Source organism: Nothoprocta perdicaria, unplaced genomic scaffold (genome assembly GCF_003342845.1).
Source record: "Nothoprocta perdicaria isolate Ctin4 unplaced genomic scaffold, notPer1 scaffold_15, whole genome shotgun sequence".
Classification (NCBI taxonomy): domain Eukaryota; kingdom Metazoa; phylum Chordata; class Aves; order Tinamiformes; family Tinamidae; genus Nothoprocta; species Nothoprocta perdicaria.
Genome location: NW_020454649.1, coordinates 6,385,369 through 6,404,997, shown reverse-complemented (window position 1 = coordinate 6,404,997; position 19,629 = coordinate 6,385,369). Strand labels below are relative to the sequence as shown.

Here is a 19,629-nt window from a genome sequence, read left to right as displayed (position 1 = left end):
CCCCAAAAAAAAAAAAAAAAAACCCGCTTTTGCAGATGACTCTTGGAATGAGACATTATTTTTAGGGATTAGTCCTGCAGATGTTAGTGAAGTGTCCAGTAAGCATAGCATGATATTTTATACATACATACTTAGAGGGGGAGAGAGCACGATTGTCTTGTGCTTAGCTCTTAAGTACTGCCCTAGATATCTGGATTTCTTTCTTAATGCTTATGAAGTGGTGGGCTGTTGCAGTGCTGAGTAGGAGCTATAAGGCTGCTACAAGGAGTCTTTTGCTCCTGGTTTTCTGTCATAGTCCGTGTGCACCGAGTACAGTGCTGGCTGTTTCCCAAGAAGCAAATAAGAACAAAATAGAATACAGGATTGCTGCTAATTAAGAGAGCAATCTGTCTAGCTCTGAATGAGGCATAGATCTTGTAGAAGAAATAGTCTATGTTCATGTAATAAATGATGCATACCATAAAGAATATGCACAGTCTTAATTTTTGTATTTCATAGCTCATTGATTTTTAGCTACAGTTTTCATATCTTTGCATATGTACTTAATGTATGTTTTTTCTTTAATCTAAATTTAGTAATAGTGTATTCTTCTTAGTATCTACTTAGTAATTTTCTTCATTTTGGACAGATCTGCTTTTCTTTACTCAAGTGTGTATATGTTTGTATACAATATGTAGAATAACAAATGAAAGAGAATTTTGCATTTTTTTGCATACGACTATTTATCTCTTAGGTTACTCATTATTTTATCAAATATAAGCAGTATTCTCAGGAGGAGATGCCCCAAATAAACTTGCCAGATACCTTTTAAACAATGAACTCAAAAGACCTGACCCTGTGAATACCGATCAACTATATTTTATTAATCTAAGACCGTATTATTACAGTGTAGAGTAAGGCTGCTTAAAAAGAACTTTCAGGAACAACAACAACCACAACAACAACAACAAAGAAACAGGAAAAATAAAAGGAAGGCATGATGTGGCATAAAAAGCAAAAAAAAAAAGTTTGAAGTTAAGGTGAACATGACAAAGTTCTTGACTGGAGAGAGGAAATGGGTTCTGCATCGTAACTGGGATCCTGTAAATGTAAAAGGAAAAAAAAAAACAAGGAGGATAGATTGGTGGAGAAAATAGAGGAAAAAAGATCTTGGAAACAACACAAGAACCAAGTCTCCCCTGCTTCCTTGTAGTAGATGTTAAATCAATTTGGTTATTTTTAAGTAGATAGATAATGAAGTAGATGTAATAATTGTGTCATAGATAATTAAGCCTCACACTAAGTAATGTGGTGTCTTGCTTGTTTTTTGTCTTAGGAGCTCCTGAGAGGCCAGAATAGCCTGCTCCACCATGCTTATGAGAACTCCTTTATACATCTTCTCCAAGAATCTATTGATCACTGAATCACAAACGTGCCCCCAGTTGGATGTTCTGGTTGGTAGGTTTGCACTCCTTCAGCTGGCCAGATTGGTGGGTGATGATGCTCATTAGCTGGCAAGTAACACAAGGCTAAGGAGCTTTGAATTTGATCTTTGGTAATAAAACTTTCTCTTGGATTAATGTAAATGACTAAGTTGTTAATCCATATCCACTGTTATATTTTAATAAAAATGTGTTAGGGAGTTCTGATTCTTGGAAAATAGCAAGCTTTTTTATTTATTATTTCCAGATAAATTAATAACAAGATTATTTTGCTGCCTATTTGCTGCTGCCACAATTTCTAGGTGTGATTTTGTGGGCCACCGTAGTTAAGGTCAGTTCATTTTGTTTTGTCTAAATGTGATGTAAGTCACATTCATTCCTTCTAGTTCTTAATACCGCGTTAGCCAAACATATGTGATATTTTCATTAATAACCTTTGTGCAAAATTGAAGAGCTTGTTAATGAAAGCTGCTCTTGGCACATAGCTGGGCAACAACGTCACTGTGCAAGAGACATAATATCATAAAAAGGAAATGAATAACCTTGAGGACAGGCAAACGATAAAAGAGATGAAATTCTGTAGCTGAGAGAACACAGTTATGCCCTTACAGATTGTTCATGGGAACTTTCTCTTATGAGACAGTAGCTGCCTCCTAACTAAGGTCAGGAGCCACTAAGTTGAAGACCCTGTCCATATGAAAAAGTGCTTATGGCTTGAATATCACAGCACTTCTCACAAATCAAAGCTACTGCAAGTTTTACAAATTATGTGTTTTCCTGTCTGTCTTACTTTTACAACACTCCTGGAAACACAAAAGAAATAGTAAAATCCCTTGTATACACTGTATAGCATAGGCTTGTATCCCATAGCACAGAAAAGAGGCTCTGTTCACTTGCCCATCCAATTTGGAGACAATCTCTCAGAAGACTATCTTAGCCAGTGGGATCAGAAATATTCTGCTGCAGGTTTTCTGTAGCCTCCAGTTGAAACAGTTTTGCTACGTAGAAAATAATTTTATCTGCTGTTGGAACTGGAGTTTGAGTCTTGAGAAACTTTGCAGCCACCAAGCTGTAGTCATTTTCATTCTCATTCTAGCCCAAAGATTATCAACATTTTTTGTTTGTTTTTGACAGGTCCTGTTTGTCCTTGTTTTGAATTCAGCCCTGTTTGCACAGCCATGTAACTTAGAAGGAGAGACCCATGAAAATGTGTTTGTGATGTCTGTCATAAGTACTAGCAGTAGCTTGTAATCTGCACTAACAGTCAGTATTGTATTGATCCATAGGGATGCAATCTGTGGGACAAAATGCTGCCCAAAAGCTGCCAATTGAACCTTCTCAAGTGCCTTTTATCATTGGATAGGTGGTGGCCTCTCTTTCTGCTATTACTTTTCACGACTTTCTTTTCTCATGAGATCTCTTGTGCAATGCAACAAGTCGTTTTGCCTTTTCAGAAGGTTTCAAAGTAATGCTTCTTTAGTGGTCTTTCACAGTCACTAAAGCACGCTGACAGACGACCAAGTAAAGGCAGTATGCAGCCATTGTCTATGTTTAGCCCTGCTGTTGGAAGAGCATGCAACACTTTCACATCATTAATGAAGGATTTAATGTTTGCAGCTTTGAAATGCTTCTGTTTCCTTTTATAGCAAACTTTTATTAGCATTTTTTGTCAAAACAGGCAAACTGTCTTGTCCCTGTTGCAACATAGTAACCTTAGTCACAGTTTGGCTCCCAGCTGTCAGTCATTAGTGACAGGCACTCAGCTGTCCTCAATCCTGCATGTTTATTTTGCACTCAATTTCTTTTTTTATTATTATTTTGCTCTGGATGCACTATGCTTTATTTTGCACATTGTTTTTGAAGAGTTGGAATCCTAATCACTGAGATGTGGACTAGGTTTATAAAACCAGTGAAGGTAGGTACAAAATTGGGTCCCCATTTTAAATCTTTATCCAAGTACTATTTCTGCATGTGGGGCACTCTTTATTCACGTATAGTAAAAGAAATTCTGAAAATAGATGTTTGTAATGGAAATTGTGACCTGCTCTTAGTGTTAGCCTTGCTGACTTCTATGGAAATAGCTGTAACTTAGAAGATACCATTATAAACCTTTGCCTGCAGAGAAATACAAGAAATTAAGCTGTTTTACAAAGCATGTAGGGGATGCAATATGGGACTAAAGCAGCAAGACCCTGTCCCTCTCCCCCCCTCCCCCCCGCTGTGCACACACCTGGCCCTGCTGCACTTGCCCTTCTGGAACCTTCCAGGCTGCCCCCCCACACTGTGCACACACCTGGCCCTGCTGTACCTGCCCTTCTGGAACCTTCTAGGCTGCTCTGGAGCTGTGTCCCTGGCAGCCCCAGCCAGCTGCCCCACTCTGGGCAGGGCAACCCATGGGGAAGGGCACAGCCTCTTTGGCTCCCCCAGGAAGCACTATTTTGAAAAAATATGGTGGTTTTTTTTGCAGATCTTTGCTTCATATAAAGCTCCAGAAGGACATTTTTATCAGAAGAGGGATGGAGTTGAGTGGTTGCAGAGGAGAGAAGGGGCAGCTGTGCAACCAAGGCATGGTTGCCATAGGGGATGAGGAGCCTTTAATGTGATTTTGAAATGTGAGGAATGGTAAGTTGAAACTTCTTTTTAATCCCTAAAGTCATATAGAGTGTTTCACTTTCCAACTTTGATACTGGTTTTGTGGTCTGAGCTTCTCTCTGTATACTGAGCTTGCAGAAATATTTATGTGTAGTGAGCTTGCAGAAATATTTCTTCATATATCTTTATTTTTTTTCCCCTCTAGGCCGTGTCTGTCGCTCTTCAGCCCAGCAAAAAGCCGGGTGTTCACTCGTGGTGGGGCAGTGCAAGGCGGCACGCGGGGCATTTGGCCGTTACGGCTTCCCCAGCTCCTGTGCCGTCACAAGGAGCGGCCGCCTCGAACCGGACCAAACCGGATCAGACCGCTCCGCTCCGGCGCGGCGGCCGTTAGCGCCGTCGGTTAAAGCGGCCCCGCTGAGTGCCCCCAATGGCCACGAGATGGCGGCGGTGGGACCCGGGCAGCAGCTGCATGTCCCGACGGGGCCAGCGGTGTCTGCCCGCTTTGGGGCGCCTCCTCGCCTTGCCTGCTGCCGGCGCCGCCTTGCCGGTGAGTGCCCAGTGCTCGGCTTGAGCCGCCGCCGCCACGCTTCGGGCTGATTTCTGAGAGTTGGGAAGGATGCGTGGTCATAGCTTTAAAGCAAAGCTTTCTGGTGTTTCCCTGTGCTTCATGCAAACGAGTTAATATTCATACATTTAGTGTGGATTTGTGTCTTCAGCTTGTCTGATGGTATACTGTAGCAAAAGTGGTTTTGGAGAGGAGGAAAGAAATTCTGACTCTTAGTAGGCTTAGAAAAGGTGAAAGATTTGCCTAGCTTCCCCTTTGTCCCACCAAGAATCGTTTTTAACAGGTAAGAGAAGAAACTCGGTGAAAATTTCTGAATAGGTGGTTTAGGGTACCCAGGAAACTTGCGAGAAAGTGAGTACGTTCAGTCTTCTCTGAGGATACTAAAAATTCTACAGCCATTTTCCAGCTTTATTATTTATCTTCTTTTTCTTGATGTATCTAAAGCTTAAAAAACAAATGAATAGCTCTTTTTGCTTTTTAGAAGGGATCTTGTTTTCAAATTTAGGATTCAACAGCATGGTGAGAATGAGTCTTGTTTTCAAATGTAGGATTCAACAGCATGGTGAGAAGGAGGTTAGGAAATTATTACACTAAAAAACAACAACAACAAAAACACCCTTCAAAGTCACGACCTACTGCAAATTCAAACTGGATGATGGAGGTGGGGAGGAAGAGGTAAAAAGTTCTCCCAAATCTGTCAGGAGAAACTATGGTGACACGTACTAAAAATTTTGACTGTGAGAACAGCACCTAAGGCAGCCTTCTGATATGGGGGAAATCAAAAACAATAATAAAAAAAAATGCCAGTAGAAGATGGTGCACAATCTTTTTATGAGAGTAACCTGAGTGACTGTTTTTGAACCAGATTTTCTATGTGGCCTGCAAAACCTGTTCCAGTTCTAACACTTTTAAGAATTATTGCATTAGTTTGTTTTGAAATGTTGGATTTTTTGTGATGTCACTATTGGCCATCTGCCGCTATTTTGCTAATTCTAGCTTATATTTGGGAAAAAAAATGATTTGCAGAAACATGTTTTAGGGCTTGTGTATTCTGTCTGTATGTGGTTGTCTTTTTTTTATCCATAGATTGTGTAGGTGCTTGGGAAGTCTCTGCATGTGCATTGATCTCCTTGCTACACCAGGCACCACGTTTGGCTCAAGCACTCTGTGAACCATGTATCTGTGGAAACTGGAGGAATATTCTGGAGAAAAAAATGCTGTATATAGCCTAAGGCAGGATTTTCTGCAGGGGTACCTCAGGGCTGTTGCTGAAGTAGCATTGTGTCTGATAAGGATTAGCTAAGATGTTCCAATCGATGGACAGAAGCTAGACTGACCAGAAAAAAATGATACAAACTATGTAACTAGTCTGACACACAAAATGGGGCACTTGTGTACTTTTTATTTATATAGCCAAATGTTCTCTCATTTGTAGTCCAACTCATAGAGTTTGATGTATCTGCCACCTGCAAAGTACTTGTTCAGTACTTTAAAACAGATATTCTTGCACTTTAACACACTTGACTGAAGTCATGACTCTGTTACTTTTTCTGTAGCTTACTCTGCATAATTTATTGTAATGAAGATAACTAATACAGGTTTGGGTGTTGTGCATCTGTGATACAGCTTGGGTATCCTTCTGTGACTTCAGAGAAGTGGAAGTGTAAATAGCAGAGCAGAAGGAGAATATTTGGGAAAACATTTTTTTTCCTTACTGCTCCAATAATAGTTACTTTGACTGTCAAAGGCACCAAAGAATGTGTTAATTGATGGTGTCTAAACAACAGACTGGTATAAAGTCAAATTTTTTGTGTAGTGAATTTTTGTTTGGAAACATCACTGAAAAACTTGTCCTTTCTTTGCCTTTGTTCTTATAAGCAAAGAAATGGATCTTGTTTCATCTGAGCTGTTAGTTTCTAGCTTTGTTGTGGTTGACGGTTTTCTTTATTGTATCCATCATTATAGAGTGAGAAGTGTTTGGAATGAGGCGGTTGAGTTTTTGTTTGTTAATGCATTTTCCTTTCACCTATCCGGTAAGCATTTGAAATAAACAGGAACAACCAAAGCTGTAGATGGTAATAGCCAGGATCTCCACTAATGTAAAACTAAATGGATCTTAGTGAAGTTTTGGAGTTGAGGGAGCACTTAGGACTTCCCAAATGGCTTGGCCAAGAAAACATTCTGAATAAAAGCCACTTTATTTTTCTTTTAAATTTTCACTGGCATTTGCTAAGAGCTAAACAAATCCCTTATTTTCCTAGACATCGTTCCTTGCCATCACTCAAAATGCAGCTATTTTAGTAGTTAAGCTATTATTTCCTAGTTTGGGCAACGCTCAGCTGCTGTATTGTAATTTGATAGATGAAACTTTATCATATAAAATTGTGTGTAAGATGTTATATTGTATACTATTTCTTGCTGATGGCTTAATTTTAAGAGCATCCTTCAGGTTGCTAAGCCTTATTAATATGATATGTTTTTCTTAGTACTCCTGAGTATATGGATGATAGACAAGGTTGAGGAAGTAGCTTCCTAAATCTAAGGTTTTTTGCTTTATATGTAGTCACCCAAAGAAGTTGCCTGCTTCATAAAAGTTCAAAGCACTTGGCAGCTGTGAGTGTCAGTTTCTGTACGTTTATCACTCCTGGAAAATCTAGTCTTTTTTTTTTTTTTTTTTCCCTTACATGTGGGTTTATTATCCAGGCTTTTAAAAAAAAAAAAATTGATGGCCTACTGAAAGAGAATCCTGCCACCTTCAAATACTGAATTTTGACCATGAATTTGCATTTAATATACTTGCCCTGTAGAGCAAAATAAAGTTGCATAGAGAGACATTTACTGAGAGCATGTGGGAGGACTTTTTTTCCTTTAGAACTTCCCTTTCTAAATGTGAAATCCAGATATAATGGGCTTGTAGTCCATCAGTTAGTTTTTCTGTGTCAATAGTCATTGTTGCTGTGGGCTTTAAATCTTTCTTCACAGTATTAATTTTGTGAAGTATTCTGGAAGAGTTTATACTTATCACTAGATTTGTAAATAAGCTGCATATGATATCTAGAGTAATACTCTGCAAATGTTGGCAAGCGTGCGTAAGTCACTGTAAATATGAAGCTTCAAATGTGTCTCAGACTTTACAGGTATCAAAAATCTTGAAGCAGTTTCTAGTAATGCAAGCAGTAGCAGTTCATTTGGTAAAGAAAAAAAATCCATATTTGTCAAAATAGATCCCTACCCTATACATCCCCTCCTTCCCTCCCCTCCCCCACAACAGGTAGCTTTGGCTCTTCATAGGCCAAGTAACCTAAACTATACTAGGAATGTTGTCAGAGTCATACATCAGCATGGTAAAAAAAAAAAAAAAAAAGAATTGTTGTTTTTCTTTTAGACTCTGTGTATGCTTACTCTTAAATCCACAGGCATTATTATAATAAACATATATAAGCATACTTAAAATTAATCTGTTAATAGGTGCATGTGTGTTTTACATAGCTGGTGCCAATTGTTTGGGTAGCAGTTGCGTTTTTACCTTTGCGTCATATAGTGATTCTATATAAAGATTACACCTATTATTTTTCTTCTCAGTTTCTGCATCTAATAGTAATGAAAGCGGGGTGAATGTTGTAGTCCTTAGCTCTTGACGTTACTGAAATCATACCATAAAACTTTTTAAATCTTCAGAACTTAGAATCTGGCTTTGGCAGCTAAAAATCCACTGACTTGTCTCTCCCAAATAGAGAATGGAAAAGGGAAGTCAGACATCTAAGCGTGAAATGTGCAAATTTTGTGACGTGCTCATTCTTTTTAGGGGGGCTATCTCCTTTGAAGGTGTACAAACTTTTATCATTAAGAAATTGCACAGACTTGTGAAATAACAGAAAAGAACAGGCATAAGGATGAAGTTATGCAAGTTATGGGGCAGGAGTGTGGAACTCTGCAATTTGGAATAGACCAAGACCATCTTTGGAAGTATTCTACTAGGAAAATCACTTAGCAGAAAAGTTGCCTAGTCTTGGAGGGAGTGAATTCCATGCTACCACTGTCACTAAGCTAATACATGTGGTATTGGGATAAAGCACACCCTTCCGGCATTTGAAATCTGGCATAAAATAGAGAGGCAGAGATTGCAGAAAGAGAGCAATGCTTCTCTTACAAGGGGAGGTAGTGCAGAGTGGAGGGAAGCAGGGAAATTCATAGGTCATAAGATGTCTACAGATTTTTTTTGTCCCCCAGAAATGCTGCTGAAGGTCAAGCACAAAAAACTTCAAGGAGATTTTTTTTGCCATTGTCAAAGTTTTGGGTAGCTTGACTGCCACCACTGATGCTAATGCTGCTGATAATGACTGCCACCAGGCATATAGTCTCTGGGCCTTAGTGGAAGGAAATTTCTCATTTCAATCTGGTTAACAGTACAGATATGAACAATTCTTCCACTGGTTCAGGAAGTAAATGTCTTTGAGCCCAAATATCATGGCTTTGGATATTAATTATATTGACTATGTTCAAAGAAGGATGTAAGTTGCTCTCCAGTGTTTCTTCTCTCTGCAAATCAGTGATATGCAGTTCTTCTCAACACTCTGAACTGGCTCTTAAACATCTTGTTCTTATCTTCTTAATGAGGAGGCATTCTCATTCCTGTAACCAAATGACTTTAAATGGTTATGAGAGCTTACTGGGCACATGGCCAAAGTTCTGGGCTAGAAAAATCAAATTGCTTATGGATTTTTTTTCTTTATTCAACCCAGTTGAACCACCTACTGATGCAAGGTGTGGGGGTCACAAGTTGTCATAAAACTGGACGTGAGGGTATTTAAGATGAGTTTCTTTGAGTTGTCTTGAACTCCTGTAGAACTTGACTGTATTCCTTTAATGCAGCTAAACTTGAATTTTTGTGGTGTTTTTGTTTTTCTTCAAAGTCTGATCTGATTACTGAAAATTTGCAGAAAGATTGTACAGTGAGTTGTCAGATATTTCAAATAAGGAGCTTGTTAGCTTATTGATAGCATTCAAGCACTCTGTGTCAGGATGTGAGGTAGATCTTTTGCTTGCTGTTTGAAGCATTTCTGTCATTGCAGGCTTCTGAAATGTTTACCAGAATAATACCAAATCCTGGTGAAATAGAAGGACACAGAATCTTACACATATCTGTTATTTCTTGCTCCTGGGGTCCTAAAAAAATGCAGGTTGGCTAACTGCAGTGCTATACATTTCACTGGAACCTATGAAGAAAGAAAATGGGATGGTAGCAGTAGATTGAGAACTGGAAGAGAGCCAACGTCACTCCAGTCTTCAAAAAGGGCAAGAGGGAGGAGCCGGGCAATTACAGGCCDGTCAGCCTCACCTCYRTCCCTGGAAAGGTGATGGAGCGGTTCATCCTAGAGAGAATCTCAAGGCATATGGAGGAGAAGAAGCTGCTGAGGAGCAGTCAGCATGGATTCACCAAGGGGAAGTCATGTCTGACGAACCTCATAGCCTTCTATGATGGGATGACAGGCTGGCTGGATGAGGGGAGAGYCGTGGAYGTTGTCTACCTTGACTTCAGCAAGGCTTTTGACACTGTCTCCCATAACATCCTCATACGGAAGCTCTGGGACAGTGGACTAGACGAGTGCACGGTGCGGTGGATGGAGGGCTGGCTGGATGGCAGAGCTCAGAGGGTGGTGATAAATGGGGCTGAGTCCAGTTGGAGGCCTGTGGCCAGTGGTGTCCCCCAGGGGTCAGTGCTGGGCCTGGTGCTGTTCAACTTGTTTATCAATGACCTGGACGAGGGCACGGAATGCACCCTTAGCAAGTTTGCAGATGACACCAAGCTGGGTGGAGTGGCCGACACTCCGGAGGGCTGTGCTGCCATCCAGAGGGACCTGGACAGGCAGGAGAGTTGGGCAGAGAGGAACCTCATGAGGTTCAATAAGGACAAGTGCAGGGTCCTGCACCTGGGGAGGAATAACCCCAGGCATCAGTACAGATTAGGGGTCGACCTGCTGGAAAGCACCTCCACGGAGAGGGACCTGGGAGTCCTGGTTGACACTAAGTTAACTATGAGGCAGCAGTGTGCCCTCGTGGCCAAGAAGGCCAATGGGATCCTGGTCTGCATCAGGAGGAGTGTTGCCAGCAGGTCAAGGGAGGTGATTCTGCCCCTCTACTCAGCTCTGGTGAGGCCGCACCTGGAGTACTGTGTGCAGTTCTGGGCACCCCAGTATAGGAGGGATGTGGAGCTTCTCGAGAGGGTCCAGAGAAGGGCAACCAGGATGATTAAGGAAATGGAACATCTCTCGTATGAAGAGAGGCTGAGTGAGCTGGGCCTGTTTTCTCTGGAGAAGAGAAGGCTCAGAGGGGATCTGATTAATATGTATAAGTTCAGGAAGGGAGAATGCAGGGAGGAAGGGGACAAGCTGTTCTCACTGGTGGCCAGCGATAGGACGAGGGGTAATGGCCACAAGCTGAAGCACAAGAAGTTCCATCTCCAGGTGAGGAGGAACTTCTTTACTGTTAGGGTGAGAGAGCAGTGGAACAGGCTGCCCAGGGAGGTTGTGGAGTCTCCTACTCTGGAGGTCTTCAAAACCCGCCTGGATGCCACCCTGTGCCACATGCTGTAGGTGTGCCTGCTTGAGCAGGAAGGTTGGACTAGATGATCTGTAGAGGTCCCTTCCAACCTTAAGTAATCTGTGAATCTGTGAATCTCAGGACACTGAGGTCATGTGCTTCCATTTTCCCTGTTTGAAACTCTCTGCAACTTTACCTCTCTGCAACTAGAGACTAGTTTCCAGTTGAATCAGTGAATGATATCAGTGTTATCCTGGCTTATACACTCTTAATGCTAGTACAAGGAATAGGGGAGTTTGGGGACTCAGTGACCTGAATATGGGGTGCATATTTGTTCTCATTTGATTTGCTTATTCTGCAACAACTGACTTTAATACTTTCTTACTAGTCTGTTCTTAGGTGCTGTTAAACATAGCACGTGTGTGCGTCAGTATAATTCTACCTCATTCTCTTTCTATTCTTCTGGCTATTTTTAGGAGGCTGTTAATTAAAAAGATCTGAAAGGAAAACACATACTTTCTAGGTGAAGACAAAATTTTCAAATGCCAGGGGAGGGCCTCTTTCATAGGTACTGTAATGAAAGTAAAGAATCTTGAAATAGATTTTTGCGACTTTTATAATAATTGAAATACAGTTCAGTATTTCACAATTTCAGAAATACAGCAACAATGTAACTAAGGAATCTGTCTCAAATATGCCCCTGGATGAAGGAATGCAGTATCAAGGAAATGCCTCAACTTCCTTCCTCGAAGAGGAAGTCAGACTTGTATGAGTCAGAGGAAGCACTCTTGAGTGCTTCCTCTTCACATCATCTTCACGGAGATCAGGGGAACTTAATCTGCAAGTGAAAGAAAGAAAACAGCCTTCAGTATCTTGAGAATGTGATATTTATCACACTTAATATCTACTGAAGAAAACGTATGGTAATAAATGGGTGCTGAGTCTAGCACTGAATAATGGAGTTCATTGAGTTTGTCATCATTTTATATAAAGCCATCAATGGAATGCTATCATTTTGCTTGTCACACTGTGATCGTCTTTTAATTATTGGCTGCTGACAACTCTCTTGATCACATTTGCTCTTGTCAAAGGCAAAATCCTTCCATGAGACTTTTCCAAGATGCTTTAAAAATCCTGGAGGAAGTAAAAATGTTTTACTCTCTCAAACTTTTGCTATATTTTGGGTGCATCTTAGGTTCACAGCAGATACAGTTATTCATTGCCTATTGCCGAACAGTGCATGCAGGAGCATGTGTAGACTTCTCCAGGTAGATTGATTTGGGAGTCAGGAGGGAAAGTAGGTGTACTATGGGGTCACAAAAGAAGTATTATACACTAAAAGGGAAGAGAATCATGGGTTCAGTCTATAACCTTACACGGTTAATTTGAAGAGGACATTCCATTAAAAATAGCTTTATGGTGCTTCTAGACAATTTCAGGTGTAAGGTATCACAATTTGGTAACTGACAGACAATTCTGCTAGTCTGAAAGAAGAAATTTTTTTGTTTTCAACTAGACATAGAAGAGAGAATAAACTTAGACAAGGACTTACCCTTCATATGTGGTTAGTGGAAACTGACTCCAAGAATGTGTTGTAAGCTGAAGGCTTTTCTGGTAACCAGTGAAGGACAAATATGTAACCTTGGGTTCCTGCATACCTCTTTTGCAGTATAGTGATTATAAAATAACTTTCTCCATATTGTTTTGGAGCTGTCTTTCAAATATATTTGGGAAAAAAAATGTTTGAATAGATTTAGCAAAATTGGCTGACCTGTAAGTTTGTTCTATAAATGAGCTGTGCTTAAGTTAGTATCAGAGAAAATATTGTATCTACCCACTAATTTAGTCTTGCCAAATCTTTCACATTCCAACTCAACCAGCTTCAAAGAGTTAATGAAATTATTGGTCTCTGATGCAAAATTCATTGTATTAATCCAGTGGAAAGAAAGCAATCTAATGAAATGCTCAGAAAAGCTCTGTGGCAGTGATGTGTGAATTAGTGGTATTAAGCCTCCTTTAGTTTCCATCTGCGTTCCCTTTCAGCTTTGCTAAATATTTATCTACCAGGAAGAAAAGGATGCAATTTTTGGTAATGACAAATTAAAAAATTCAGTAAAAGGTCTAGATTTCAGCTGTGAATAACATTTGCAGATTTGAAGAAGACATGCATGGTGCCTTCAGAAGTTCCTATACTTCATGAATAAAAGTAGAGCAATAATGCAGTTGCATGGTTTAGGGTATTTTGGTCTTTTTTTATTTACTCATAACATAGTAATTGCTAGGCATGTCTTATCTGATTTAGCTGCCTAACTGGAGCTCATAACACCTCTTGAAATATTGGGGGAGTGCTTAAAAAGGGGAGGGTAGAAAAAGAGGAATCAATCAGGGAAAGGAGAATGACTAGGAGATAGAGGATTTTAAGGAAAATTGTCGCTTTTTAAAGAGAATACTAGAACCTGAAAAACAGAAACCCTAAGGACATTTTTTTTTGCTTGTTACCAAATTTAGATCAAGATTAAAGTGTCAAAACTCTACAAAAAAAATTACAATGTTTAGCAATGTCAGTATAAGGTATACATATGTTAACATTTTGGAATTTCCTTCCTGTAACTGGGTTAATAATCACAGATTTATCGAGGAAACAGTCTAAATCACCATTTCTTACATATGGGAGGCTAGCAAGACTACTGTGGTGGGTGATGGAAAACTTATATGCTGACATTGGAGCAGAGAAATGAGAAAATCCTTCAGAGCCCCCAGAGATTTTCCTTTTTGGTAAGGTAGTATTTCTGTAAAAATTCTGGTTGAGGATGGATCATGGAGCTAAAAAAATTCATTCTTGTTCTTAATGCTCAGTCTGCGTGTAGTACTTTTGAGTATGTCAGAATACTGGATAGTATCATTATTCTGAAATCATTACAGTTTCTGCTATTTGGGATATTTCTTCTGCTTGCTCTGCACCTCAAGCCCCTGTGCACAAACCAGGGGAAAAACAATCCACTGGTTTAAGGTCAGCACAGTCCGGTAAGGTCAGCATGGTAATGTCTGAGGAATTTTACCTCTCTGTCTGATCTTTCCTGTTGAATTCTGTCCACCCAGTGTCATTGTTATATGATAGTAAGTAACATTGAAAATTTTGTTCATGCCAATATGATGCATTTGCCAGGAGCAACAGCAGTTTCAGCTAGTAAGGTTTTCCTGATGACCATACTTGTCATCGTAAAATAAGCAAATTCCCCCACCTCTAGCTGGAAAGCCCCCACTGTTCCTTGTCTCCCACTCAGCTTCCAAGGCAAGACACTTCCAGCTCCCTTCAATAGAGAATTCCACAAAAGTTCAAAGAAATATATGTTCTGTTGCTCTGAATATTCCAGTTCTGGCTAAATCTTGACATAATATGTAGCTGCATGGTCTGTATAAGAGGCTATTCTCTGTGCCCTGATCTTGTTGCCACCTCTACCTCCCAAGTGGTTGTAGCTGGTGATTTTCAATTATTATTCCAATTGTTAACGAAAGTGTTATTTTTGGTCAGTTGGCTGGTTTGTTTTAAATGAGAGCTTTAGACTTGCAAGTCCTGATCTTTTCCCACGAGCATTCTTTATGCTTCTATTAATATTTTGGTTTTCTTTCCTATTGTATGTAGACCTCAAGAAAGCGCTCCTCTCTGGTAGGGGATAATGTTTTCCTCAGCACTTTCTGTGCCAAGCTCAACTTAACAATATTTTCCTACTGCAGTATCAAACTGTAGTACTTTCTAAATTTTGGTCTAAAATGTGAAGAAGCCTTTTGCCTTTTTTTATTTACAAGTTCTTGTTGAGGAAATTTTCTTCTTGTGACCTGATGTTTGTGTAATGCTCATTTTCCAACTGGAGTCAGGAGTAGAAATTGTAATTGAGCTGCATGAGCCTCTGCTGCCTGAGGGAGGAGAGCCTGCTTTGTTGATCAAGATCATTAACCTCTCTGAGAGAGCTTAGAGAAGGACAGTCTGGCACATATTCTGAGGACAGTTATACCTTAGTCATCTGACCCAGTTACATTGCTTGGGAACCACTCACAGGGAACAGGCAGGTGCAAACAGTGAATTCTTTGCCTTGCTCTCCTCCTGTCAAATGTGACCTCTTCTGTTAGTTGTGACTGGCTGTATGTCTGTAAGGGAATTCATCAACTTTTCTCAACTAGTAAAATGGAAATAAATTTCATTTAATCTAACTGTACAAAATGTACAGAACAATACAGAACAAAATGTCAACTAAAAATGTAGTGTTCTAAAGTGCACATACAGTGCAAGAATATTATATTCTAACTGATGTGAAAGATGTTCTCTTTCTGCTTCATGACGATGGATGTGAGTTACATAGCATTTTATGTCTGGATTTAGGATATCCTTTTAAGATAGCCTAAAGGTCGAAAGGAAATGTTTCAGTTATTTGCTAAAAACTTAGGTTTCTTAGATACATTGAAATTTAAATACATATGCCTGTTAAAAACTCAGAAAATCTTGCTTAATTGTGAACGTACTCTTGGATAATTTGCTGTTTAAGATAGTCTAGTGATAATTTGCTCTTAAAAGATGCTTATTTGTTTACAATAAACTGGTAGAGCTTTCTTTTTATTTCATTCCAAGAATGCCAAGCAGTTTAGAAGCAGTACCATTTAATGGCAAATGAACCAGTTAACATTGCTTTGATAAAATTGATAGGGAGATTACTTTTTTTTTGTAATATTGCCTTTCATTTGGTTGAAATAAAATCTTACTTTGATTAAATCCAAATTTTTTAGTTACAGTCAGAAATTTTAAACTAAAACTTTTCTATCCACAAAATGCATGCTTTGTAAGACAAAGAGTTTGGTGGAAAGGGTAACCAATACACTTAGATTTTAGGCTAAGACTTTAAAATCAAATTTGAGACGAATGGTTTTTTATCTTTGTAAAATTCTTCTGGGAAAGAAAAAATTATATTCAATGAGGTATTTATTCTCCTTGTGCTGTATGTTGACTGAAGGTAATAGCTTTAAATAAATACTGTTATTTTAATCAGATTTGGAGGTGCATGCATGCTCTTGCTCTCAAATAACTGAGTATCCTCTTGTTGGCAGTGGACATGAGTTTTGTAAAAGTAGTTGGTTTTATGAAATGGAGCTTTCCTAACATACAAGCTATTTAACACCAGCAAAAAATAGATGGTAGTATTTTTTTTGGACATGTCAAAGAACAAAAGAGTAAACATAACAACATGACTCCTGTTTACTTTTAAACTTAACTAATACAGACAATACAAGGAAGGGTGTATACAAAGAGTAAAACCATTTACTTTGAGAAAAAGAAAGTTCTGACTTCATCAATGAAAAATGCCTTTTTGAAAAAAAAGATCATTTTTGCAATCTTCTAGTTGTAAGACAGCTATGAAAAAAAAAAATCTATGGGTTACTTAAAAGTGCTAGATACCTTTATTTGGCCTAAACTGCAGTTTTTTAGTGTGTTACGCTGATAAAAATCAATCCTGTAAATTGAGCTGTAAATCATATTACAATTGGCAACAAAGTGTAACTCTGGGGTCCAAAATGAACTGTATTTGAAGCTAGCTTCCAAACTGGGGATATTCCTAAGCATATAGTAACATTTTATTTCTATCTGTAATTCCATCAACCCACGTTCTCCTCTGCTTCAAAAACTCATGCATCAAAAATTGTCATCTAGAGTTTCTAAAATATTCCCAGATTACACATAGCTACACATAGTAACTCTTCTGTCTAAAATCCTGTTTGCTTTTGCTTCACCTTTGCATAGAATCATAGAATTGTTAAGGTTGGAAGGAACCTCTAGAGGTCATCTAGTCCAGCCCCCCTGCACATGCAGGGTCACCTAGAGCATGTGGCACAGGGCTGCGTCCAAGCGGGTTGTGAAGATCCTGAGAGAAGGAGACTCCACAACCTCTCCAGGCAGCCTGTTCAGGAGCTCTGTCACCTTCACTGTTAAGAATTATTTCCTTAAGTTTGTGTGGAACTTTTGGTGTTTCAGATAGTGGCATGATACATGTTCGATCATGTTTCAATAATGCTCCATCATTTAATCTACTAAGTGAAATCTTAGTGAAAATGGTGTTCCATTCATCATGATAAGAGTTAAATCCCATTGCTAATGCCTGATAGGTGTGGTTATCTTAGTAATTGAAAACTTGTTGAGTGATACGGACCATTTGGGCCTTTGATTAAGACCTGGTCCCTCAGGCCACCTTTTATTTATAGCAAGAATATTCACTTTATCTTATACTGATTTCATTTTCCAAACCAATGAATGATGAGGCTGGAGTCATTGTTAGATCAAAAATTTTGTTGAACAGTTAATCTTTTAATTTTTATTTTTTTTGTATTGATTATTGTTTTTAATGCCAAAGGATGTAGAACATACATATTCCAGTGGGTAAATTGCAAGGAATGTGACTGTTGCACATGGAAAGAATGTGCACATATGACTTAAATGTGTGCTGTCCTGCAGTATTGATTTTTAGTAAAGAGTCTGATTTGAGCTGCATGTAATATTCTTAAAAAGGCTTTTTTTAATGACTACCAACTTTTTTTTTTAATAAAAAATTCATGAGTTACCTGAACTTACTTATTTCTTGATATATTCAGGTTTGACTCTAAAATCATGAATATGACATGGAGGACTAAAGACTGTTTATATATTAATTTCTGAATTATATACTGAATGGGCAAGTTGTATCTTCCAGTCCATGTCTTCATATTTTCCCCCTCCTCCTTCCCCCTTTTCTTTGATAGTTTAGTTGCTCTTGAAATAACTCCTGGCTGTAAGCCATCGCTTTCTTAGCAGGCTTCCTCTTGGCGCTCTCAGGGAAGTTTTGTAAGCATTCCTCTTTTTTAGAAGAAAAGGAGTGTTTGGTAATATTAATACACAGCTTTTATTGGACATTCTTTCAGCAAGAGCAGTGTGGTGTTCTAGGATTAGCCTGATAAAATGAAAATTTCCATCTCGTGGGAGTTGTCAGAACCGCTTGAACTGCAATCTTTCTTGTTGGGTCAGTTTTCTTTAAAAGAGGCACAGATATGCATCATGCAATGGATCAGAGGAAAGCTGAGTCGTAGATGCTATTTTTTTAAAGACTTTTTAATCCACTTAATTTAAAAAATAGTCTGTAGATTTTCCTTCCTGTGGATTTTTCTTCCAAATTCTGTCTGAATAAGTAGATGTTCTTTGTAGGAGCAACTGAAGGAAGTCATTCTTTATCTGCAAAGTTTTTTTTGAATGTCAGCAAATATATGGATAATGGTGGTCCAGTTGGTGATAGATTTAATTTTGAATTTAATATTAGTATTTGGATAGCTTCCTGTGAGTTTTCTCGCCAAAGGCTCTTGATAATTGTTGTGAATAAGGAAAAGCTGCACTCATGCATCAAAAACTGCTTCAGGCAGAAGGAACAAAGAGAAGGAAGAAATGATTAGTTTTCAAAAAGACTGTCACTAGAAGGGGCTGTTAGGATCTACACTGTTCATCATATGCAGACATGTTCATAAAAGGGCATAAATAGTGAAGATAACAAGATGATTCACTTAGTTTTAAAGCTAACTGCAAAAGATTGCACAAGTCATTCAATGCCATGACAAGTTGATGAAACAGCCAAACATATGAAGCTACACCTAGTTATTACTAGGCTTTTTATTGTTGTTACAGCAAAGACATCTTTGTGTCTAGTTCTCTGAGGAGGTTAACTTGGGGTTTAGGGCAGTCAAAAAGCTAACAATGTTAGACATTGAAAGTGAAGAACCTGAAAACAAAATGGAAACATGATATTGCTTATCAAATATAGGTTTTGTAATAAGTAATGTGTTGGTCATCTTTTCAGAACATACATGTTACTCATGAATGTGCTAATAGGCATCAGTAAAAAAAAACTATTGGGATTGTTCATAAACGTTCATATATTTTATAAACTTCCTTGGAAAATATAGCGTACTTGGTAATAGATGTTACTTACCTCTTGTTTGGGTAGATTTCAAGTCAGTTTTGCTTTAAATTTACTGAAATGTAAATTCAATGTAGTGCATGGTTGGAAAGCTCATGTGCATGTCTCAACACGAGGTCTTGGTATCTGCTGAGTTTTCTTCACATAAACAGGATAACCCTTGTTTAATCTCAGGTACTAGATAATCTGCTAAGCTATTTAGTACAAAATCCTTGCTTAATAGGAATGGAGATAATCTATATTGCATCTTGAGGTCAGTGAGTCAAGTCATACTGAGAGGAATTTGCCCTCTTGTCTTTTTTTCTTTTTTTCTTCTAAAAGTATGTGCAAGAGGTGAGGTGAAGAGGAAAGCAACATGAATACGCTCAAGCGAATTGTGATACTGAAGCTGCTGCTTGGGAGGGTATACTGTTGTATTGCATTCATGTGCAAGTTATTGGGGGCTGCTGGTGGGGATGGAACCAGTAATTAACTATTAGTAATATTAGTAATAGAAACCTGGAAGTCAGGAGGACATACATAGGATAAA

General features: G+C 38.8%; 1 long non-coding RNA gene across 3 annotated transcripts in view; it reads left to right on the top strand.

Annotated features, from left to right (window-relative positions):
• LOC112943463 overlaps positions 1 to 3,943 on the top strand; it is a 51,087-nt gene extending 47,144 nt beyond the window's left edge. For 2 of the 3 annotated variants that reach the window (XR_003248587.1, XR_003248585.1), the window contains exons 6-8: positions 1,316 to 1,437; positions 1,669 to 1,752; positions 3,889 to 3,929. This is a non-coding gene — a long non-coding RNA (uncharacterized LOC112943463). Of the gene's footprint in view, positions 1 to 1,315; positions 1,438 to 1,668; positions 1,753 to 3,888 lie in introns of all 3 variants that reach the window. The other variant, XR_003248586.1, reaches the window with a different exon arrangement.
• Positions 3,944 to 19,629: the final 15,686 nt, after the last annotated feature.